Genomic DNA, 26352 nt, shown 5'->3' with positions numbered 1-26352 from the left:
GGTAAATAGAATAAAAGACTATTTCTTCACAAAGAAAAGTAAACTGGATCATCCAAATCAAGATCTGACCTAGACCAGCTATATCGGACTTGATCAGTGAAAGTGCTTGTATTTCTTTTGATATTCTTCCAAATTAGCATTTCCCAATTTTGTTTTTACTTTTCCAACTTTTTTTAAGGCTGCCTTTAAAATTATGCAAAATCCTAATGCATGCCAGTCCAAAATGTAAAAAAATAAATATTACTTATCAGTGGGAGACTTGAGCCTGGGATGATGCACACAGCTACCTTGACATTAACTTCACATCAGAAGCCCAAATCACATTAGAGTCTCGTCTACATGTCAGAGGACCTTATGACATCAGAGGTCCCCCTTTCATATCAGAGTCCCCCTGTCAGGACCTGGATCACCTGCTGGTGGCACTGTGATTTTTATATTCTGGTCTCCACCAGTGAGTGTCTCCCTGCAGCCAGCTGTTTCTTGTAATCACTCTCTACCTGAAGCTGGCTGCTGAGAGGGTATTTAGTCCCTCCTCTACTATTACACTTGTATGCATACCAAACTGAAGACATTGGTTATGGATTCAACCAGGACTCATGGGTGTTTATATATATATTTATGTATATATTTGTTCATAGTGTATTGGCATAGATACACAGGCTTAGAGGCGGACTGACAACCCATGGGGCCCCCCGGGCATTAGGGGATCATGGGGCCCCTGTGTCCTCGCCCAAACCCAAAAAAGCCTATGAAAAAGCCAATGAAAGGTACCAGGGGCATCTCATGGGGCCCCCTACTGACCCCAGGCCTTCAGGCAGTGCCCGAGTTCTCGAATGGTCAATCCGCCCATGCACAGGCTGATGGTAAAAAGGTTATTCAATGAGCAACTTCTTTAATGAAAGGTGCTCATTGAACTACTGCTTTTGAGACCTTGAAGCCCTCTTTTTCTGGGGGATTTTACTATTACACTTGCCAGATACTGCTAGTCATTTATCCTGTTCCTGCTCTTGACCATGCTCTTGGCCTTTTACTCTTACTCTGAAATCTTCTGCCTTCTTCCATTTTCCCCTTCTTTCTGATTCCAGTTTTGGTTCCCCTTCTTTTAAGTTCCCCACACCTCCAGTTTTACCATCTTTCCTTATATTTCCCACAGGGGCGGACTGACAACTCATGGGGCCCTCGGGCAATAGGGGATCATGGGGCCCCTGTGTCCTTGCCCAAACTCAAAAAAGCCATGGTCAGTCCGCCCCTGATTCCCCATTTGAAGATTTAGTCTAGTTTGATAGTTATGCTTGCTTTTATTCTGTCATATAGTTGGGTATTTGATGGCATCTGGTTTTTGGTTCACCTATATCTATGGTCTGGTCCCAGTTTCATGTGTAGCTACACAGATTTAGCCATCCTTGCTGCTGATTCCCGACACCTCCCATCACAACTAAGTCCCCCCCTACACAAAAGGGCCCACCTGTTACATAGTCAGGGCTCCCCCATCACTTTATTCTCTCATCAGAGTCCTCTCATCTATCAATGATCAAGAGCAGGGGCGGACTGACAACTCATGGGGCCCCCGGGCAATATGGGATCATGGGGCCCCTGTGTCCTTGCCCAAACAAAAAAGCCTATGAAAAAGGTACCAGGAGCATCTCATGGGACCCCCTACTGACCTCGGGCCCTCGGGAAGTGCCCGAGTTTCCAAATGACCAGTCCGCCCCTGATCAAGAGCAACCTGGGTCTCATGTTTGGAGCAGCCCGGGGGGAACCTACATTTCACCCTAGGGTGTTGCAGAACCCTGGTTGAGAAACACTGTTCTACAACTTTGTATACAGCAAAATTCAATAAAGACTATACATCTGAAGTCCTCCATCACACTAGAGCCCTTCCTTCACATACGGGTCCCCCCTTCATGTCAGAGCTCCTCACTTCATGTCAGAGTCTTCCCATCACATCAATGTCCCCCCTGTACATCAGGGGCCTTGATCGCATAGTCAGATGCCCCTTATTACATAATCAGAGGCCCCCATCACATAGTCAGAATTCCCCCCATTACAGACTCCTCTCATCCATCTATGATCCAGGGCAAACTGGGTCTCACAACAGAGCACCCTGGGAGAACCCAAATAGTACCCTTACCCTGGTTAGGAAACACATTTTGTACAGCATCAGTAACATCTTTGTGTGCTCCAAAATTAACTCAAGACAAGACATCAGAAGCCCTATGACATCAGAACCCTTCGTCCCCCCTTCCCATCAGAGACCCCCATGATGTCAGAGGTCTTTAAATAACATCAAAGCTCCCACCCTATACATAAGGAGCTCACTATCACATAATCTAAGGCCTCCTATCACATAGTCAGGCTCCCTCCCAATACATGGTCATGGTCAGAGAGTTCTCTCATTCAACTATGATCCAGGGCAAACTGGGTCTCAGGCTTAGGGCACCCTGGGGGAACCGGAGCCCTGGTTGAGAAATACAGTTCAACAACATCAAACACATCTTTGTATACACCAACATTCTCTCAAGACAAAACATCAATGGCCCCCATCACATCAGAGCCCTTCTTTCACATTTCCCCTTCATCTCAGAGGCCCCCGTGATGTCAGAGGTCCTCCCACCACATTGAAGTCCCTCCTATATATCAAGGGCTACCCATCAAATAGAAAGAGTCCTTACGTAGAGTCCTTTCATCTCATCAGAGAATCCTCTCATCCATCAATGATCCAGGGCATACTGGGTCTTGTTCTCAGGACACCCTGAGGAAACCCAATTTGTACCTCAGGGTACCATAGAACCCTGACTGAGTAATACTGTTCTACATCATCAATAACATCTTTGTACACTTCAAAATTAACTTAAGACAAGACATCAAAACCCTCATCACATCAGAGCTCTTCCTTCAGATCAGAGTCCCCCCTTCCCTTCAGTTCAGAGGTCCCTAGGGTGTCAGAGGTCCTCCCTTCACATCAGAGTCCTCCCACCACATCAAAGTCCCTCCTATATATCAGGGGCTACCCATCACATACTGTAGATAGAGTTTTTCCATCACAGAAACCTCTCGTAAGAAAGTTCTCTCACTTATCAATGATCCAGGGCAAATTGCATCTTGTGCTCAGGGCAGCCTGGAGGAGCCCATGTTTTAACTCAGGATGCTACAGAGATATAGTTGAGAAATACCGATCTACAGCATCTATATCATCTTTGTACACTCCAAAATTTACTAAGGACAATACATCAGAAGCAGGGGCAGACTGACAACTCATGGGGCCCCTGGGCAATAGGAAGTCATGAGGCCCCTGTGTCTTTGCCCACACTCAAACCACACCCAAAAAAGCCAATGAAAGGTACCAGGGGCATCTCATGGGGCCCCCTACTGACCCCGGGCCCTCGGGCAGTGCCCAGGTGCCCGAATGGTCAGTCCGCCCCTGATCAGAAGCTCTCATTGCATTAGATGCCTTCTTTCAAATCTTCCTTGATGTTAAAGGTCCTCACTTCATATCAGAGTCCTCCTATCACATCAAAGTCACCCCTATACATAAGGGGTTCCCATAACATAGTCAGAGGCCCCCCATCACATAACCAGAGGCCCCCCCCATCACATAGTCAGTCATTACGAACCTTCATTGCAAACTCTTCTCACCCATCTGTGATCCAGGGCAAACTGGATCTCACAACAGGGCACCTTGGGGGAACCCAAATGGAGCGTTGCAAAACCTGGTTAATGAAAATTGTTCTACAGCATTAGCACCATCTTTGTGCACTTCAAAATTCACGTAGGACAAGACACCAGAGCCCCCATCACACCAGGGCTCTTCCTTCATACCAAAATCCCCATTTTATGTCAGAGGCCCCCATGATGTAAGAGGTCCTCATTTCTCCTCCCTAAAAGACCCTATATATCTCTTCTGGGCTCCACTGGATGTATTGCAATGCGGACCATCAGGGAAAGTAACAGCGGTGACCTAGAAGTGACGTCATACACATCTCTCTTTGGTTCACACCAAGAAGGGGAGGAGAACAGTTGAGTACCCGCTCTCCTCTTTCCCCTCCACCTGCTGGTATGCGTCATGTTGGTCCTGGGCCCTCAGATGGACAAGCGGAGCCCAGAATGCATGGTGGGAGCGTGTGCTGGGCACCATTACCGGCTGCTTCTATCTGACAGGCAGGAGTCTGCCTGTTAGTTACCCCTCATGCACACGGGACGTTTTGATAACACTGGTAACGTTAGATGTGTAAAGTCACGTTAAAAACATGAGTTTTCAGCTTTTTTTATTAGTTTTTGCATTAGCGTCTAGCTGCGTTTTGCTGCAACTAGCGGCGTTTTCCTGCATTTTTTCACGTTTGTGTTTTTTAGCATTTTCTTTTTACCCCCCAAACATATTTTTTTGAACAAAAAAAAGTCCAAAAACGCCGATTTGCGGCATTTTCCACGTTTTTCAGCGTTTATACTGCTAAAAAACTCCCCTAGGAACCCACTAGTCCTGGGTTTATTTTCCAGCCAAAAAACATCCCAGACAAAACACGTTGATTACAGTCTGTGTGTGTATGGACACCCAGGATAACATGCTGGGGGGTTTACTGGCTGTACAGAAAAAAGTCAAAAGCCAAAAACAGCTGCTGTAAAAACGTCCCGTGTGCATGAGGACTTATAGACACAATGCCAGTGGCCGGTGGCCACCGGATTGTGTGTAACCCCCCCCCCCCCTCGTCAGGTCCCCCTGGCAGCAAAATGGTTAAGGCTCGGCTCACACTGCTGTAAACCCAAAATCCAGTGCGACTTTGCATTGAGACCTAATGCGATTTTGAAGAGTCACAAAGATAAGACAAAGATATGACTACCTTGCGACTTTGGTGAGCTTAACATGGCTGTCTATGGTACTCATGTCGCGCCAAAGACGCAGAAAAAATAGCTCAGGAACTATTTTTTTGTCTCTGCACCCTGACTCGCAGCAACAGGGGCGGACTGACCATTCGGGCACCCGGGCACTGCCCGAGGGCCGGGATCAGTAGAAGGCCCCATGAGATGCCCCTGGTACCTTTCATAAGCTTTTTTGTGAGTGGTTTGAATGTGGGCAAGGACACAGGGGCCCCATGATCCCCTATTGCCCGGGGGCCCCATGAGTTGTCAGTCCGGCCCTGCACAGCAATTGACCTCCGTGGCGGTATTCCCAAGTGTAGTTCGAGGTAAAGTTCAGTACCACAAGCGGTAACCCCCCCGAGCTACACTCGGGCTTACCATGCGGCGCTGCTGCGGGATCTGTTCTTCTCTTACCTTGTCCTGCGCTCCCGCGATGTCCCTCCTGCAGTGTCCCCTGTAATGTCCTCCGGCTGATGCAGGCATCTGTCATCTGGGTTCCGTTCCCTGCGCCGTCGGGACATACAGGGGACGGAACTGGCGGGAAATTTGAAAATTTTAAAAGTGACATTCACTAAATTCACTAAAATGACATAGTATAACATTCCTGTATCAACCCATTTCACATACATTTTGTCCCGAGTGCTTTGTCCGGCGCCCTGCCTGCATTTTTACTGTTCTTTCTGCCTGGAAACTGAGAAACATCCATGGCGTCCAAAAAGCGTCCCTTTAGGTCAAAAGCGGTTTTAGACCGGCTAGAGAACAGCGATAGTAAATCAGAACCACTTGCAGAATTGAGTGATAATGATTCGTGGGGGAAATTCCTCATCAGACACTGAAAACGATTCTGCGACTTTGCTCAGCGATGTGCGAACTTGGCGCTCTATTTCAAATTTCAGTGTTTTTGGTTTGATTATATTATTGAATTAAATTTATTATTATTATATTATTATTTTTTATGATTATTTATTAAATCATAATTTATGATTTCGTGTTTCAAATTGTAACATACCCGGGATGTTTACTAGACTCTTGTTCGGACAGATTTCAGTGAGTTATTCCTAAGAATTACAGGCCTACAATAAAAAAATACATATTTCCATGCAAAAAAAATGTACCGCTTTGAGCACAGAAATATGGACATAATCAGACCGCTAGGGAGGTTAAGATGGCACCAGGGGCGGACTGACAACTCATGGGGCCCCCAGGCAATAGGGGATCATGGGTCCCCTGTGTCCTTGCCCAAACTCAAAAAAGTCTATGAAAAAGGTACCAAGGGCATCTCATGGGGCCCCTTACTGACCCCGGGCCCTCAGGCAGTGCCCGAGTTTCCAAATGGTCAGTCCGCCCCTGGATGGCACCCTTTGAAATGAACAAGTTTTTATGAGTTTTTACTTGTCTTTTATACAGGAGCTCCGTTTGCTATAGTACGTTTTCACCATTACCTTGCCGAGCCTTTACCAACATCAGAGCAAAGTATTCCAAATCTGGATTGCAAATGGTTGGATCTCCCCGAATAACCGCTCAAAAACATTTATTTTCCCTTTAACTGTATACAGGAAGAAAGGAGATATTAAGGTTACATTCCAAATAAAATAGAACTCTCATTTCTCTCCGGGTCTATACCACATACATATTCAATGCATCCAACAGAAACAGGACATTAGCAAACTTCATAAAAAATAAATCATATTTATCGAGCCGGCTTTTGAAGAGATTTTTGCTGCAATCCGGGTGCTCTCAGGAAACCCTGAAAAATACAATCTCCGTTGATCCACAAAAGCCATCATATTACTTTTTTTTTTTTTTTTTACTCCTTTTTTGAGAGAATGACAAGCTGTAAACATTTAGCTGTAGGGTCTGCATATACTTAGACTCACCGATCTCTTTAAACAAGTATAGAAAGAAAAAAAATCAATGCCTGCAAAGCCACTCCGCATTATAACAAAAAAAAAAAAGATCTTTCAGTAGTTTAGTGTGTTTATGTGGAAAAGCAACAACATGACAGATACGGATTTTTGTTGGCTTTAAAAACAATGAAGCATTTCTCTAAAGACAACCTGCGTTTTAGAGATGTCTTTCACCCTATTCAGTCAATAGTGTCTTTTTTCTTTTTTTTTTTATTTCCTCTGGAAAATATTTCATGAGAAAATCAAAGAGAAAAAGAAGCTGCTGAATTATATTATTCAGGGAAAATGTTATGTAAAGAATGTTTTCTTTCACTGTTAGCAATAGAGAGATAGATTAAAAAAAAAAAAAGAAACCTTTTCAAACCAACTGGCCATTGATGGAAACCCACATATCTCAGCATCAGGTGAAATCAACTCATTTAATTCATTAATGATTTTAACCACTTGCTGACTAAGGTATTTATTAAAAAAATTGCAGCTGCAGCCATTACCTTTCTTCTTGTAGCACCTTCCTAAATAAGTTGTTAGAATAGTTTAAATAAATGTATTTATTTATTTATATTATTATTATTGTTATTATTATGTTTTTATTTATTTATTATTATTATTATTATTATTATTATTATTATTATTAATTAATTAATTTATACTATTATTATTATTTTGTTTTTAATTATTATTATTAATTAATTAATTAATTAATTAATTTATTTATTTATTTATTTATTTGTGGGGGGGGGGGGGTTTGGGGGGGAGGGGGTCCTCTGCAATTAGTGGAGCAGTGTGTGCTTACTTTGGTTCTGTTCTAGATTTTACTGGCTGTAGGCTCAACTGACTGACCATTTTTAAACTCGGGCACTGCCTGAGGGCCTGGGGTCAGTAGGGGGCCCCATGAGATGCCCCTGGTACCTTTTTCATAGGCTTTTTTGAGTTTGGGCAAGGACACAGGGGCCCCATGATCCCCTATTGCCCGGAGGCCCCATGAGTTGTCAGTCCGCCCCTGACGGGGAGCGCTCACTATTGCCATTTGGAAACTCGGGCACTGCCCGAGGGCCCGGGGTCAGTAGGGGGCCCCATGAGATGCCCCTGGTACCTTTTTCATAGGCTTTTTTGAGTTTGGGCAAGGACACAGGGGCCCCATGATCCCCTATTGCCTGGGGGCCCCATGAGTTGTCAGTCCGCCCCTGCGCCTGCCTTCTGCTGAATTCTAGAATGTGTGATTTGTCTCATTACGAATCAAAATTCGGACAGCATTTTTGTTATTCAGAGATTTGGATGTATCCGAATTTCCAAATCACAATAGTAATGAATTTCAACAAATCCAAAATAAGTTATAACAAAATGGACTATCCGAAGTCGAATTCAAACATGAATTTGAATTAAAAAGTGAATTTGACAATGGATTTTAATTTGAAATGGAAACATAATGCTATAAACACATAAAAGTATATGAAACATACAACTATAATAAAAGGGAAATACTGTATGATGATCATTCCTATTTAAGCTGCATTATAGAATAGAAAATAAAAGGATAGGATAGGATCAGGGGCGGACTGACCATTTGGAAAGTCTGGCACTGCCCGAGGGCCCGGGGTCAGTAAGGGGCCTCATGAGATGCCCCTGGTACCTGGAAGATCTGGCATTTCTGCCAGTGCCCTGCATGGCCGCAGAATCACGCATCAGCCTCAGTTTGGTGCCTAGACGGCCTTTATAAGGAGGCTCATCACTTCCTCAAGTTGCTGGATGATCTCTAGCTCCCCGTGCCTTGTTCCTGTTTCCTGTTTCTTGTGATTCTGACCTGTGATTTCCTAATACCGACTCGGCTTGCTCCTGGACCTGTCTACTCTGCTTTACCCCCTGATCTGACCTCGGCTATCCCATATGACTACGTCTGCTCTGACTCCCACCTGGTACCTGACCTTGGCTTGAACCGACTACCCAGTAAACATCTAAAGGGCTTGCATACCACACACAGGCGCCTCCTGTCTGCAGACCTATCTCCGTGCACCAGTTGTGCTTCTGAGTGGACCACCAATCAGCACTCCTACAGGCGACCTGTGCAACTTTGGGCCTGACTCCCACTGTCTCACTCTCAGGGGAGTCCAGAACTTAGCCGCAAGGGAAACCCTCTCTTCATTGGCCTCCATCACCAGGTACGTGATAACAATGTCTGGGGAGAAGAACTGAGGGAAAGCTTCTTCCCTTTCCAGGAGGGGTCAGACATCACGGTTTGCTTCCAGTTTGAGCAAGACAAGATCACCATACTACTGTCTACCAGAAATCCTCTCTCATTTCCACTCCGATTTCCCATAGAGGTGATTTCCTACTTGGCCATGAGAGGTCTCCAGCTCAAGTCCATCACACTAAACTGATGAATCCTGCAATAGAGGAGCCGCCTGTCCCAGATGTCTATATCCAGGCCATGAAATTGATGGAGAATAACACACTCAATCCTGTTTTGTACCCCCTTCCCTGCATTCTGCATCCTTGCTTCTTATGTAGACACATTGGGGTTTATTTACTAAAGCTGGAGAGTCCAAAATCAGACTCCCTTCTGCATAGAAACCAATCAGCTTCTAACCTCAGCTTGTTCAATGAAGCTTTGGCAATGAAACCTGGAAGCTGATTGGTTTCTATGCAGATGTGAGTCTGATTTTGCACTCTCCAGCTTTAGTAAATAAACCCCATTGTGCTTTGCTCAGATCATTTACTAGAAATGAATTTCATCCATTTGTTCATACATTGTTCATACAAGTTGACCCGTTGTCCTATGAGCTGTTCCACTCTTACTTTTACTTAATACACAAGTTTGACCCTAGAACATCTCATCGACCAGTTAAGATGTGTTTCCATTAAAAGCCTTTTAAAGCTTTCCTTTGTGGCATTTCCATTAAGAGTTTCCATTCTCATTTCCATATTTTCCTTTTTGAGTGGTAGTCTTACCTATTCTAAACATTTCTCCAACAATTCAGGCCTTGACTTGCATATACAGTTGTTATTGTTTTGTTAATTTCCTTTTCTCTGAATCACAAAACAAGAGAAATAAAGAATGTTTTGTTTCGTGTTTGTTCTTGACTTGTCCTTTTCCCTTTTTGGACTTTTTTCTCTTATACTTAAACTGCAAAGTGTTTTCACTCGGTTATTGTATGAAACCATTGTTGTAAAGTTTACTCGAAACCCTGTTTCAGTATGGTTTGTAGTTTTCCATTTCTCTACTTTCTTTTTATTGTAATATCGTATTTTAGATACAGATTAGTAAATGACTGGCTTAGTGGCAATGGTCTACTTAGTGTATTTGACACCTGGGATAGATTTTATTTTTTAACACCCCCTTCCCTATTCTATACATCAAAACAATTTTTCACAATAAAAATCATGAAATAAAAAGAAAACTAACAATGTTCAGAAAAAAAATGGAGCAAAACACAAGGTAAGCTAATACGCACCCAAATCACATCATCAAAGGGTTCTTTACATAAAAAAGCCTGCTGAATTATACACCAGCAAATCTCTCCCATCTTTTTTCACCCATTCTCTAGCCTGTTGGAGAAATTATGGCCACAGAGGATCAACAGTGCACATCTGGTGGACTTGCCACGCTTTAATATCCTTTTGGATTGATGTACAGTCCTTAATGAAAAGGATCACAGGTATATCTCAAGATCTTATACCCCAACTGGCACTGCTCAGAATTGGCTTGGAGCAATGCCCTAGACGGTACCATTCCATTATCACACATATTTTGATAGCAGAACGTCTATCTGTTGCACGCACCTGGAAAAATCAGATCCCACCAAATATCCCACAACTTATTTCCATTCTTAACCAAAATCTAAACATGGAATATATGTTTGCCAAAGGACATTTAACAATCCCCAAATTTCTAGCAAATTGGTCACCTTGGCTAAATGACCTCTCCAGTGACCCTCTTCTCAGATAGCTCCTGCTTGTTATTGAAATATCATTGGTGAAATTCATCTGATTATCCCCATCCAGGTTCACATTATGACAATATACACCCTGCATTGAGTTATTGTATCTCCTGTATTTTTTAATTTTTTTTTTAAATGTGGTTTATGTGGTTGATACCCGGGTCAGGAAGCACAGTAATCCTTACTGATGTGCATCCTGTATACACACCTGGTACTTTGTTACCTATATGCCTTTCTAAATATACTATACAGCTTTTCTAAATGCTTTTACTACTCTGTATCACTTCTTTGTTGAAATTCAATAAAATATCAAGTGATAAAAAAGGGTGCTGAAACCATAGATTTGGTTTCCTCAAGAAAGACACTGGAATAGGGGGCACATGTGCACAGTGGCTTAAGATGGGTGACTGCTAGGGCCTCTCCACCAGTTTTGGGTACAAACCGGGCTCTCACCTAGAGCACACAAGCACCTCCACCACGTCATCCACATCGGGAGAGCCCCGCTACAACCAACATAAGGTCGGGCATGTACTAGTCTGCTAAAGCACGCAAGGAAACCTCTCCTTCTCACTCCTCCCCAGGGGCGGACTGACCATTTGGAAACTCGGGCACTGCCCGAGGGCCCGGGGTCAGTAGGGGGACCCATGAGATGCCTCATACATGCCTGGTACATTTTTTATAGGCTTTTTTGAGTTTGGGCAAGGACACAGGGGCCCCATGATCCCCTATTGCCCGGGAGCCCCATGAGTTGTCAGTCCGCCCCTGCTCCTCCCACACTCGCCTAGCTATATCCAATATGGTGTCAGGCTCCATGAGGATGAGTGGCTCTCCCAAGCTTGCAGGAGACTCAGAGGACAGCCAGAACCTCTTCCCAGGGGATCCCCACCCATTGGGCTTCTCCCCAGCTGCCTCTTTCCTCTCCCAAATGCAGGAAGACCTAAAACCACGATCACGATTACAGCTGAGCTTAAGCAGGGGATAAGGGAGATCAGATGCCACACAGCTTCCTTGGAAGTCTGTATGGATGCAGCCATTAACTGTCCTGAAAGACCAAAGAATAATACTCTATAAATACATAATAGGCAGCACTCCAAACGGCTAAGTTTTTGATTTTCATATACAGAGTACATGCACAAGACGTCCCCAGGGGCGGACTGACCATTTGGAAACTCAGGCACTGCCTGAGGGCCCGGGGTCAGTAGGGGGCCCCATGAGATGCCCCTGGTATGTTTTCATAGGATTTTTTGAGTTTGGGCAAGGACACAGGGGCCTCATGATCCCCTATTGCCCGGGGGCCCCATGAGTTGTCAGTCCACACCTGGACCTCCCTATAGTTCCTCTATCTGGATAAAGGCAATCTCTCAGTGTTAGAATTGGAAGCAGATCCAGGCTAGAAGTATAGCGAATAACAAACATTTATACACATAGATAGATAACAATAACAACAACACAACAACAACAACAAAAAAGCCTTTAGCTGGCATGCATACATTTAGGATTAGGCGGAGTCGGGAATCACAATGTTTTACTGTAGAGTAAATAATCCTTTCTTAAATGAGGCAGCACTGCGGGGGGGGGGGGCACACAGAGGGACCTGGGCAGCAGACAGAAACACATAGTGCACAGAGAGGATGATGGGTTCACCAGAGGGGGGGCAATTACTGGAACTGATACCCTTGTATGACTCTCTCTGCAGCAGCTGAAAGACAGCAGGATTGAGAGGATAAGGACTCAGCTTTCAGCTATCTCAGAGAGAGCTATACAGGGGGTCGGTTCTAGCAGTTGCCCCCCAGCCATGCTGATCACCCTTCCTACCCACATCCAATTCACCAAGCTGCCTGGGCCCCCTGCTGGCCTGGGCCCCATACAGGAGGACTGGTGGTACCCCCTTATCCATGGCCCTGTTCCCCACTGTTTATCAATATATATAAAGGTTTAATTGATGGAGTTTATCCGTTTAAGACAGAAAAGGTCATCTTCTCCTCCCAGAGTGGGATGGCCTCCCCGCTCCTGGCTGGCCAATCCTCCAGAGGTTTTCAGACTGCATCTGAGAGGTTGTGGACTGGGAGCGATGTCATGAAAGTTCTACTTCCTCTACTGGATTTGACATCACTCCGGCCGGGGGGGGGGGGGGGACTGTTTGGAATGCTGTCTATTATTTATTTATGCAGAATAGAAATGGAGCTAGGAAATTTTTTCTTTACTGTAACATTGTATATATGTCAGTAGGTAGGGATGTGACATGAATGTAGGCAACTACATTATAGTAATATGGTCATTTAAACAGACATTATTCAATAATAAGATCTCATGCACACACGGCATTTAGATGAATTATTATAGCCGGCACCCACTGTAGCCCTTGCAATAATTAATTTACTTGAGGGAATACAACATACAGTCATCCAGGCTCACGCGTTTAGACCCTCAGAGGGTCTTAATCATAGCTATGGAGCTTTCCATTGCACCACAGTTAAAAACATGGATACCTGACCAGGGGCGGACTGACCATTTGGAAACTTGGGCACTGCCCGAGGGCCCGGGGTCAGTAGGGGGCCCCATGAGATGCCCCTGGTACCTTTTTCATAGACTTTTTTGACTTTGGGCAAGGACACAGGGGCCCCAAAAATTCCCTATTGCCCGGGGCCCCATGAGTTGTTAGTCCGCCTCTGTACCTGACACAGGTGAGCAGCAAATACAGGGTGTTTAGCCCTGCTACATGAGACTCCAACTTTTAGGTGCCGGCAAAAGGCACAGGCGTACCATCCAACCCTGCTGCCAGCAGTCCAACATTTAGGACAAAATGCTTGGAAAACAAGTAGTCTGCATTCTTAGGATTTGCTCCTGAGTACATACTGCCATAAACCTTAGTAACACTCCATGCACCATCAAGTCCCATCTAGCCACAGCAGCTTTCAGCTTCCCATAGAGTTTTACAGGCCTCAGACAGCAGGACCAGACGATGCGTCTGTGCCTTCTGCCCGCATCTAAATGCCAGAGTCTCATACACCATGGCTAAATGACCAGTACTTAGTGGGAAAAAAAGGCAATCCTGAAAACACATGGGCAGCAAATAAGTAAACATTAAAAAGGTAAATGGGGATCAAGACAATGTGTGAGTTGCAAATAGGTAATTGTATCATTAGGTGGGCAACAAACAGGCAGTTGTGGCACTATGCTGACATGTACAATAACAGTGATAACTGTGATAACCTTGAGCTTAAAAAGTAGAAACACAGTCATGTGGTTATTGAAAATAATAACTTATGAAACAAAAAAATAGAAAATAATAATCAACTTACAATGGTAGTTAATAAGTGGAAAAATCACTCTCCATTGGCTGTCCATGACAAGAATTACCTTTGACTTGGAAGTCGTTGAGTGGAGGAATCCCCCTTATATTCATGGTCAGTGGGAAGAATTCCCCTTACATTGATGGTCGGTTGGAAGAAGTGTCCCCTTTGCACTGGCCATCAGTGGGATGAAGAGTCCACATTACATTGGTTGTTATTGGGAAGAAGAATCCTCCATACATTCATGGTCAGTGAGAAGAAAAAAATTCCTTACATTTGTGGTGGTTAGTATAAAGATAAGTCCCTCTTACATTGATGGCCGGTTGAAAGGAGTATCCTTTTTACATTGGCCATCAATGGGATGAAGAATTCTTTTGACATTGGTGGTTAGTGGGAAGAAGAATTTCTCTTACATTGAAGGCCAGTGGGAAAAGGTATCCCCTTTACATTGGCCATCAGTGGGATGAAGAACAATTTTACAGTGGTGAATTGTGGTAAGAAAAATCCCCTTTACATTGATGGACAGTTGGAAAACATATCCCCTTTACATTGGCCATCAGCAGGAAGAAGAGTCCTTTTACGGTGGTGGTTAGTGGTAAGAAAAATCCCTCTTACATTGACGTATCCTCTTTACATTGGTCATCAATGGGATAAAGAGTCCCCATCACAATATTGGTTAATGGAAAGAAGAATCCCCCTAACATTGGTAGTCACTGACCACATTATTATTATTATTATTATTATTATTATACAGGATTTATATAGCGCCAACAGTTTGCGCAGCACTTTACAAAATTAAGGTAGACATTACAGTTACAATACAGTTTGGTACAAGAGGAAACAGAGGGACCGGCTCGTTACAGCTTACAATCTAGGAGGAAGGGTTGAGTGATACAAAAGGTAATAGCCGTTGGGGGGATGAGCTGATGAAGGAAATAAAAGACAGTTTAATAATTAGAAGCAGGATAGACTTCTTTAAAGAGAAAGGTTTTTAGGGATTGTCTAAAGGTGGCTAGATTAGGAGATAGTCAGATAGATTGGGGTAGGGAGTTCTATAGGAGAGGAGGAGCTCAGGAGAAGTCCTGGAGGTGAGCATGGGAGGAGATGACACGGGAACTAGAGAGCAGAAGGTCTTGGGAGGATCAAAAAGAGCAGTTTGGTTGATATTTTGAGACCAAGCTGGTGATGTAGCTGGAGGCAGAGTTTTGAATAGTTTTGTAAGTTGTTGTCAGTATTTAGAATTTTATTTGTTGTGCGAGTGGAAGCCAGTGGAGGGATTGGCAGAGAGGGGTAGCAGACACTGAAGAGTTGGTAAGGTGGATGAACCTGGCAGCAGTATTCATGATGGACTGGAGGGAGGATAGCCTATGTAAAGGTAAGCCAATGAGGAGGGAGTTGTAGTAGTCAAGGTGAGAGATGACCAGGGAGTGAATTAGGAGCTTTGTGGTATCATTGGTTAAAAAGGGGCATCTTCTGGAGATGTTGTGGAGGTTGAGGTGACATGATTTGGACAGGGATTGGATGTGGGCCTGAAAGGATAGTTTAGAATCTAGGGTTCCCCCTAGCACCTTGGCATGCAGGGATGGGTTAATAATGGTGCTATTACTCCTGACCCGAGAAATCAGGCGAAGAGCCACGTGGGGAAGGAAACATTATGAGCTCAGTTTTGGATAGATTGAGTTTTAGGAAGTGGTGTAACATCCAGTCTGATATGTCTGTTAGTAAATCGGTTTTACGTGAGGAAACTGATGATGTGAGCCGAGTAGAGAGATAGATTTGTGTGTCATCAGCATATAAATGGTATTGGAAACCATGGGAAGCTATCAGCTGACCCAATGAAGAAGTGTAAATCGAGAATAGGAGAGGTCCAAGGACAGAACCTCGGGGGCCCAGACAGAAAGAGGAGTAGGAGAGGAGGAAGTAGAGTTGTAAGTGACACTGAAGGTGCTGTGAGATAGGTAAGATTCAAACCAACGGAGAGTACAGTCATGGAGGCCAAGTAAATCGTTTTTTGAGGAGGAGGGGGTGGCCAACTGTGTCAAGTGGAGAGGTCCAAGAGTAAAAGTACGGAATAGTGACCACATACTGTATGTGACGGGAGTGACTTTTGGGGGTGGGGGGACCTCTGTATCATCTCCCCAAATCATTATGTTTAACCCACCCTGTGCCTGTTTAAGGGTACAGGGTGTACATGTGAATGTCCCAGTATTGTGCATTTGTGTGTTGTCCTTTGTCTAGTCCACATGGCTTTCCATTGTTTGTTTGCCATGTGCTACCCCCCATTGTGCTGGGACATGCTGACCAGCAAACTATTATGGGATGTACTGTTTTTGTATTGGTGTGGGGGTTGGTCAATGTCCTTTGCCACATGGCTGCATCCCATTGTTCTGTGTCTTGGTTGGATGGGGAGGGGTGATGATGTGTTTCCTGTCCCTAGTTGTCTTTCCCATCCACTGTATAAAACATGTTGTTTTGTGTTAAAATAAAAAGAGTTGGCTTCCTGTTTTAGGAAGAGCTGGGTGCTGTCTATTTTCCTGAGGGATTTCAAGGGTGTGGTCCGTGGATGGTGTTCGGACAGGGGAAGCTGCGGGAAAACGGAATATACCCAAGTGCGGTCGGGTACCGGTTCCGTTACACTGTACATACACAGTAAACAACTACATATCATAGGTGGGTCAAGGCACTTCATCTAGAGACACAATGTACTCACAAAGAACGTCTAATGCAACTCAGACACCGATGTATAAACTATTGTAGAAATGCAAGGAACATGCAATGATATTATGACCTAATAAGTACAGAGAATTAGGCTAACCTTAACATTTTAGGGTAATAAGAGTGCACTAGGTCTTTTTTCAGAGTGTATTTGGTTTTACATAATGCATTACAGAGCTTGTTAAGAGGTTTGAAATGTATGTATTATGCAAAGCACAGTGTTGTACACATTTGCTGATGGATGGACAGACATACTGTATATGAATCAATTCTTTAAAAAGCAAACAGGAGGGCTCAAACCCCTAGTGCATTACTGCAAACCTTTATTAAGTACCAAATGCCAAAGTCATACCCACAAGAGTGATAAAGTGCAAGCAAGCGATGTATAACACTATGATCCAGTAGTAGATTCAGTTGTAGATCCATTAGTGGGGCGGTGTTACCTGACCCAAACTGTAACTTGATTGACAGCAGGGGCGGACTGATCATTTGGAAACTCGGGCACTTCCCGAGGGCCGGGGTCAGTAGGGGGCCCCACAAGATGCCCCTGGTACCTTTTTCATAGGCTTTTTTGAGTTTGGGCAAGGGCACAGGGGCCCCATGATCCCCTATTGCCCGGTGGCCCCATGAGTTGTTAGTCCGCCCCTGATTGAAAGACTTTCGTGTTTGGAACCTTTCCCGCAATTAAGATTTTTTTCCCCACTTAACAAAAAAATCACTTAAAATCTTTGGCTACAAGCGATGCATTATGCTATTTTCAGATCCAGTAGTGGGGCGGTGTTACCCAGCCCAAACCTTCACTCGACTGGCAGACTTACATGTTTCAGGGGATGTACACTCTTCCTCAGAGCTTGGGAAGGGGCTGCATCCCTGCATAGCCACTACTGGATCTGAACATAGTGGTGTGCATCACTTGCACTTTATCGCTCTTGTGAGTAAGATTTTGGCATTTTGTTCTTAACAAGAGCTTTCAGTAGGTGTTTGCACCCTCCTGTTTGTTTTTTACAGTTTTATGTCAAGATTCCCCAGTCTGAGTAGGACTGTATCAATGGAGCATCTCAGTTGAAGATTCCTTTAGAGAACAGTACCTAACAGGGGCGGACTGACCATTTGGAAACTCGGGCACTGCCCGAGGGCCCGGGGTCAGTAGGGGGCCCCATGAGATGCCCCTGGTACCTTTTTCATAGGCTTTTTTGTGTTTGGGCAAGGACACAGGGGCCCCATGATCCCCTATTGCCCGTGGGCCCCATGAGTTGTCAGTCCGCCCCTGAGTAAGGCCATATGGTTGCTCAGTTATTGGGGAGAGTGCACAGCATTCCCAACAAGAACACAGAGTCTCCAAAGAGTTTTAAAGAGTGCCAACAGTTTAGATCAGGTAGTTGTCAATCCCTTTCAAAGATCACAATATTCCCCAGTGGACTGAAAATGGAGCCAACATACCCAACGTTGGGAGTTTTTGCGAATAGAGTCACGAGCAATATGGATCAATTCCTCCAACACAACTAGTTTATTCACCCGAACAATCCATTTGCGTAAGGTGGGTATAGTTGTTGTGTGCCAGTGTGTTGGGATACACGAGTGCTGCCATGATCAAAAACATGGGTAATGATCTGCGATAAAAAGATCCCATAACTGAAGAGTGGTGGACAGGGGTGGACTGACAACTCATGGGGCCCCCGGGCAATAGGGGATCATGCCCGGGGGCCCCATGAGTTGTCAGTCCACCCCTATCCACCACTCTTCAGTTATGGGATCTTCTTATCGCAGATCCTTACCCATGTGTCCTTGCCCTGTGTCCTTGCCCTGTGTCTTTGCCCTGTGTCCTTGCTCAAACTCAAAAAAGCCCCTGGTACCTAATATGTAGATGGGGCCATTTAGATGACTATGCTTCTTGAGTGCTGGTGAGTATTTGTTACTATGGGGTTTACTTACTAAAGCTGGAGAGTGCAAAATCAGGCTCACTTCTGCATAGAAACCAATCAGCTTCTAACCTCAGCTTGTTCAATTAAGCTTTGGCAGTAAAACCTGGACGCTGATTGATTTCTATGCCGAAGTGAGCCTGATTGTGCACTCTTCAGCTTTAGTAAAAAAAACCCTATGAGTCAATTCTTAACCAAGATCCCTTTTGGAAAGTTGAGAAAATTTCATTCAAAATAAGTTAGTGTGGATTTTTTTTTTATTGGGTGTGGCTTGCCTAATTGGTAGCTTGGAGCTTCTAAAGTGGAGGGTGTGGCCTTTGACCCTGAGAAACCTGTCCAAGAACAGTCTCGCTATTGACTACAATTTTACTATGCAACATTGGCTTGAAAATTACTTTAGATATTCAACAGCCAACAATATCAAGTGATTATTCTGCTAAGTGGAAAAAAAATCTTGATTGCGGGAAAGGTCTGAAACAACTGAGAAAATGCACCACATGGATTTTATCATGTAATGAGGAAATTCTCGCATTAAGTCACAGGTTACTGTGTAGGTAAGTACATTTTTTTCTTATTGCAATCAAATGTAATTTAAAATAGCGATTCAAATAATCTTTGTATATTTGTTGACCTCAGTTGCTTCCTCACGCCGTTGGTGAAGATTATGCAATGTGATTGTAAAAGTACTGAGATTAACTTTGTGCTATTAAGTTTTTTATTTTTTGTGAAAAATAGATGACTGTGATAATTATTTGCTAGATAGGGAAGATGGTGTTTCACGTGGGAAGAAATAAAGTAACAGGAAATGTGGCTTTGTGTGCCTTGTTCCCTAGGATGCTCACAATGCAGAAAACCAGGGCTCAGAATTAACTATGTGGCTATGCAACCTAGACAAGGACCTGCGGTCAGTAAGGAGGTAGAGCTGTATATAGAAGAAGGACAGGAGATTGCTGAGAACCTGGGACATGCTGTTTGATTACTTACCACTCAGTTAACCTTTGTATGAATGGGGTGACTAATGCACTGGTGGTCAGCAAGAAGAAGAATCCCACCTGCATTGGTGGGTAGAGGGAAGCAGAATCCCACCTGCATTGGTGGGTAGAGGGAAGAAGAATCCCACCTGCATTGGTGGGTAGAGGGAAGAAGAATCCCACCTGCATTGGTGGGTAGAGGGAAGAAGAATCCCACCTGCATTGGTGGGTAGAGGGAAGAAGAATCCCACCTGCATTGGTGGGTAGAGGGAAGAAGAATCCCACCTGCATTGGTGGGTAGAGGGAAGAAGAATCCCATCTGCATTGATGGGTATTGGGAAGAAGAATCCCACCTGCATTGGTGGGTAGAGGGAAGAAGAATCCCACCTGCATTGGTGGGTAGAGGGAAGCAGAATCCCACCTGCATTGGTGGGTAGAGGGAAGAAGAATCCCACCTGCATTGATGGGTAGAGGGAAGAAGAATCCCACTTGCATTGATGGGTAATGGGAAGAAGAATCCCCCTTTCATTGGTGGTTAGTGAGCAGAAGAATACCCTTTATACCGATGGCCACAGGGAAGAAGTATCCCCTTTACATTGGTCATCAGTGGGAGGAAGAGTCCTTATTACATTATTGGTGGTTAGTGGGAACAAAAACCCCCCTCACATTGATAGCCAGTTAAATGAAGCAACCCCTTTGTACCACAATGGACCTTAAATCATATCTGTTGCATTTTTCTAATTGAAGCGCACCATAGCAAGTCATAACTCACTTGTGTTAATTTACACCTGGCTGTCTCCAACCTGATCCGGCAAAAACAAATGGAAGGGGGATCCATTCCCCTCCTTCTGACCAGTTTAGATTGGAGGGCAGTCGGGCATAAACGGGCAGCCAGCCTGTTTACATCTGAATGCCAATAAAAGATATGGGGCTGTGTCCATGTCCACTCTCCATAAACAGAGCAGACACGGACCTGCCACCTGGCAGGGACACTCAACTCAGTAGGGGATCAGCAGACATATCCCCTGCTGAGCAAAACCAGATCTGGCCCATGTGAAAGGGGCCTTATGAGTCATCAGCAGTGGCGGACTGACAACTCATGGTGCCCCCAGGCAATAGGGGATCATGGGGCCCCTGTGTCCTTGCCCAAACTCAAAAAAGCCTATGAAAAAGGTACCAGGGGCATCTCATGGAGCCCCCTACTGACCCCGGGCCCTCAGGCAGTGCCCGAGTTTCCAAATGGTCAATCCGCCCCTGGTCATCAGTCCTTTTTTTAGTCGAATTTTCCTTGCCAGCTCATGTACTATACATTATTGGCTCCTAGTTAGGGCCCTCCCTATCCTAGTTTGTACATTATTAGCTCCTAGTGAGGGTGCATCCTATCCTACTTTGTACATTATTAGCTCCTAGTGAGGGCCTTCCCTATCCTAGTTTGTACATTATTAGCTCCTTGTGAGGGCCCTCCCTATCCTAGTTTGTACATTATTAGCTCCTAGTGAGGGCCCTCCCTATCCTAGTTTGTACATGATTGGCTCCTAATGAGGGCCCTCCCTATCCTAGTCTGCTGTAAAAGAATTACTGCTGGCTGACACTAAGTCAAATTCAGGTACCTACACAGCTTGCATTGAAAAATACCATTTCATAATCTTTTTATGAGCTGACTTCATTGGAGTTTATTTTATATCTTCCCGGTGTACAGCTTTAAGAACTGTGAGGTTCCAAAATGACGCACACCTTGCTTGGCAGCACAATTTCACCAAAATAAATCATAGAAGTCTCTCGGAACAAGAGGTTGGGAAAAGCACAACTGCTGCATTTTGATATGACAAAACATTTAGACAATTTGGAATCGGAAGACGTTAGCCTTTTCTTGGCTGCAAAACAGGAAAAAATGCTTCTGAATGAAAAGGGAATGTATCTTATTTCTTTCCAATGCAGCTACAAACTGAGTAGAAAAGGCTGTCCCCTGAAAGCAGCTGCAGAGTGGGACCCCTGCTGTATGTGGGGGAACAGTGGTCTCTCTGCAGAGATCCAACAAATCCCTTGCTGAGTTAGACCTATAGCTATGCAATCAGCAACACTCATGTTCCCTGCTGGCTAAAGAGCTCTGCAAGGGGCATGACAGACCTCTGTAGAAAGACCACTGCTTTAACCAAGGCTTTTTTTCTCAAAAAATAGGTGCAGGAACCCCCCCCCCCCCCCCTTGAGTCACTTCTTGTCTCCACCCCTCTATCCACCTCTCAGTACCTCGCCTTTTAGAAGATAGAGAGCCAAATATAATCTTTTGGTGCTAAATCATTTGTATGGAATTTGTTAATGATAACAAATGATGAGGGTGGAGGGGCTAAGCAGGATTATCAGGTAGGAAGATGTGCGTGTATTGAGGATAATACACTATGTGTGTTCTATCTTTTTTTGAGGGTAACAAGTAGAGGATGGAGCAGGAATTACACACGGAAAGATATTGAACAAAGAAGAAGGGATAATTCATCACGTTGGGGATATTTGATTTAGAGACACCGTGAGAGATTTTTTTTTTTTTAATCTTTTCAGGTAGGAAGATGGGTTACTGTAACAAGTGGCAGTGGTAGGAGCTTACAGAAAAGGTAGGCCAGCCCTGGGTTTGTGCACCCAAACAGGTTTGCCAAGTTGGGTGAAGATGTTGGGGTGGCAAGTTCAGGGGTGGCAGCCCTGGATGCCACTGCTATCCCTAACAGCAGGGTGGGCAGACCATCTGGGAGGGGTGGTGAGGGTAGTGCAGGAAGGCCTAGACAGCTGGTGGTAGTAGGGGACTCTATAATCAGAAGGACTGATAGAATAATTTGTCACCAGTATCTCCTCATTTAAATGGTTTGCTGTCTTCCTGGTGCCAGGGTTCGGCATGTGGTGGACCCGGTTGATAAATTACAGGGAGGGGCTGGGCATGACCCAGCTGTCTTGGTCCATGTTGGAACCAATGACAGATTACATGGAAGGTGGAGGCTCCAAAAGGATCTAGGCTGCAAGTTGAAGGGAAGGACCTCCAAGGTGATATTCTCTAAAATATTACCTGTGCCATGCGCAACCCAGGAAAGACGGGGAGATTAGAGAACTCAATGCTTGGCTGAAAACTTGGTGTAAGAGGGAAGGATTTGGGTTTCTAGAGCACTGGGCTGACTTTTCATTGGGGTGCAACCTATATGCTAGAGATGGTTTGCACCTAAATGGAAAGGGGTATGCTGTGCTGGGGGAGAGGTTTATGGGAAGGCTGGAGGAGTATTTAAACTAGGATCGGGGGGGGAGAATTAGATTATAACGGGGTAGACAGATCAGACAGGGGTCAGTACTTATTGGTGGGTGGAATAGGGGAAAGATGGGGGGAAGGCTATGACAGATATGTTCTTTCTGTGATGTTTTATGTGTAAGCGCAGCACCACATTATTATATCTTATGGCAGATGATAAGAAGGTTCCCATGTTAAAAAAACCAGTGGAATTGGTACCATTTGTATGAAAATAAAAAATATGCAAAATACGTATGCACCAGGTGTCAATTAATTAAAGTGTTTGTTCACCAATGCCAGAAGTCTGCCAAGCAAAATAGGTGAGTTAGAAGCATTGGTGCATGAAGAGAACTAGGATTGAATTGGTATTGCTGAACCTTGGCTTCATTCTTCACATGACTGGGCCATTAATATTCCTGGCTATGTTCTCTTTTGGAGAGACAGGGTAAATAGGAAAGGTGGTGGTGTCTGTCTCTATGTGAGAAGTGATCTCAGTGCAAGTGTGAAAGAGGACCTAGTTGATGGGGGTGCATACTACAAAGGTAATCATTGGAGTTTGTTATAGGCCTCCCAGTGTTAATGAGAAGGTGGAAACTCAGCTCCTCGCACAGATCGAAAGGGCTGCAAGGGCTGGGACAGTGATAATAATGGGGGATTTTAACTATCTGGAAATTGACTGGAGTAATAGTACTGCATTAACAGTTAAAGGGCAAAATTTTTTAAACCTACTACAGGACAATGTTATGGTACAGTTCATAGAGGCCCCAACTAGGAATGATGCCCTGCTGGACTTGGTAATCTCAAACCATGCAGAGTTTATTACAAATGTCTATATAAAATAACATCTGGATAGCAGTGACCATAACATGATTTCATTTATTGTTAGCTGTAAACAGCAAGCACATACAGGAAAATTAAAAATGCTTAATTTTAAGAGAGCTAATTTTCCAAGGCTGAAAGCTGCTCTCCAAGACTTAGACTGGGAGGGAATATTGGCATCAATGAACACAACACAGAATGGGAGTTCTTCAACAAGACTGTATGTGAACACACTGCAAAATATATTCCCATGGGCAACAAGTTTAAAAGGTTAAAAATCAAACCTATGTGGCTTACGGACAAAGTTAAAAAGCTATAGATAATACAAAAAGAGCTTTTATTAAATATAAAAATTAAGGAACGCTATCATCGTTTAAACACTATAAAGAATATAACAGAATATGCAAAAAGGAAATAAAGACTGCGAAAATTGAAAACGACCGACAGATTGCAAAAGATAGCAGGACCAACTCCAAAAAATTCTTCAAATATATTAATAGTAAAAAGGTTCGGTCCGAGCATGTAGGCCCTTTACAAAATAATCTAGAGTGGGTGACTGGGGACAAAGAGAAGACACATTTATTAAATGAATTGTGGGTATAGCGAGCGCTCAGAAAAACCAGCTGCTGGAACACTTCAAGGGATCACTAGACCTCATAACAGAGACATTATACATATATATATAGTGCAGCGCTGTAATGTGATAAAATTAGTATAAATTCGTTCATAGAGTCTTTCTTGCAATAATAAAACCAAATATGTGCAGGCCTTCTCCTCATTAGGTGACTGGAAAATAGCAAAAATGCGCACTCACCGACCGCACATTTTAAATGCGCCTGTGTATGATATTATCCAGAAGACCAGCCAGGTATGCAGCTCCAGAAACCACACGGATCCTCCCTCTCCAACACTGACGTCCGCCTTGGGTGTAGCAATATCTCCAGATCCAGAGGCCCTCTCGCCCCAAATAATAGGTAGACAGGGATCCCCCTTCTGGTTCCAGATACCCCAAGAATGGAATATGTAAATCTGCAACCCTCCAACAGGAGAGTCAAGAAAAAAAGGGGAACGCCAATAGTGTGGTAGTTTCAAAACTTTATTGGAGCAAAAATCATAATGCCTGGGTCATATGGACACACACATCCATATACCATTAGCCAATAACGGACAGGTAGGTATGAGATCAAAAAAATTTTGTACTAACCCGGCAATAGTATAGAACAAAGACCACTGGACCTCCTCGTGGTCTCAGTGGTCAGGAAGTCACACTTGCTACTTGGCTCCTCCTGAGGCCTTTCGTGCAAAAAGCACTTCTTCAGAGGATGGACGCCACTAGCAGTGTGACAGCCAGACTTCCCTTTAAACGCGGTTCGCGCATGCGTGAAAATCCCGCTCTATCGTTCGAAATTAAAAAAGCGGAACTGCGCATGCGCGAGTAGCCGCCATTTTGCCGTGGATCGCGGCTGTGCAGTATCAAAGGGTGGTGGAGTGGTGGTTTGGAATAAGGTCGATTATATGGGTGAGGTCAGTAAATTGTTGATGGATGATTCCACCTATAGACTTCTACCTAGTGATCCCCTTATTGGTTATAAAAAGTCTCTCCTAGCCATTATTAAAAAAGGCTTTGTGAATGGAATTATTAATAAGAAGGAGAAGGCTTTTCTATGCCCGGTGGCTCCAAAACTTCCCATATTGTACATTCTCCCGAAGGTACACAAGGACCCGGTACACCCTCCAGACCGACCGATAATTAGTGGGATAGGGTCATTACTATCCAGGATTGGGGAATATATTGATTTCCACCTGCAACCATTGGTCACCGAAACTCCTTCATTTCTTAGAGACACCAAGCAGGTCCTTAATGAAGTTGACGCAATAAATACATCACCAGATATGTTTCTGGTTACAGCGGACGTCAGTTCCTTATACACCAGCATCAATCACACAGATGGCATGGAAGCTACTGATTTCTACCTAACCAATTGCGGTCATTTGTCAGGAATACAGAGGCACTTCATCCTAGACCTGTTACATTTTGCTATGTATCATAATTATTTTTGGTATAATCAGTCATACTACCTACAGATCAAGGGTGTTGCAATGGGGGCAAAGTTTGCCCCCAGCCTCGCTAACCTCTTCATGTCCAGATGGGAGGAGGATGTCATCTATGCCAGAGATTGGCCGGAACTGGTATTATACAAGCGATATATCGATGACATCCTCCTTATCTGGAATGGAGAGGAAAGTGCGCTTAACAATTTTTTCACGACATTGAATAATAACACCCTAAATATTCATCTGACCTATACCTATAGTCGACACCAGATCGATTTTTTGGACCTTACACTTAAGAAAAATAATGGGAGGATAGTGACTGAGTCCTTCTTTAAGGTATCCGACCGTAACAGCTATATCCCTGTGAGTAGCTGTCACCATCCAAACTGGCTGAGAAACATACCGTAGGGCCAATTTACTCGGATAAGACGAAACTGCACGGATCTGGAGACCTATTGGTCTCAAGCGAATATCCTTAAAAATAGATTCCTTGAGAAAGGATATAAAGAACCCGAGCTTGATGAGTCTTTGACAAAGGTTGCGGACCTTGACAGGAGAGAGATGCTTTTGCATAAATCACAAAGAACAAATGAAAAAGTGTGTCCCTTTGTGACAACGTTTT

This window comes from Staurois parvus, unplaced genomic scaffold, assembly GCF_062004578.1.
Source record: "Staurois parvus isolate SC_StPar_1 unplaced genomic scaffold, SC_StPar_1.0 ptg001044l, whole genome shotgun sequence".
In the NCBI taxonomy this organism is placed as follows: domain Eukaryota; kingdom Metazoa; phylum Chordata; class Amphibia; order Anura; family Ranidae; genus Staurois; species Staurois parvus.
Note: the sequence above shows the minus strand (reverse complement) of the source record.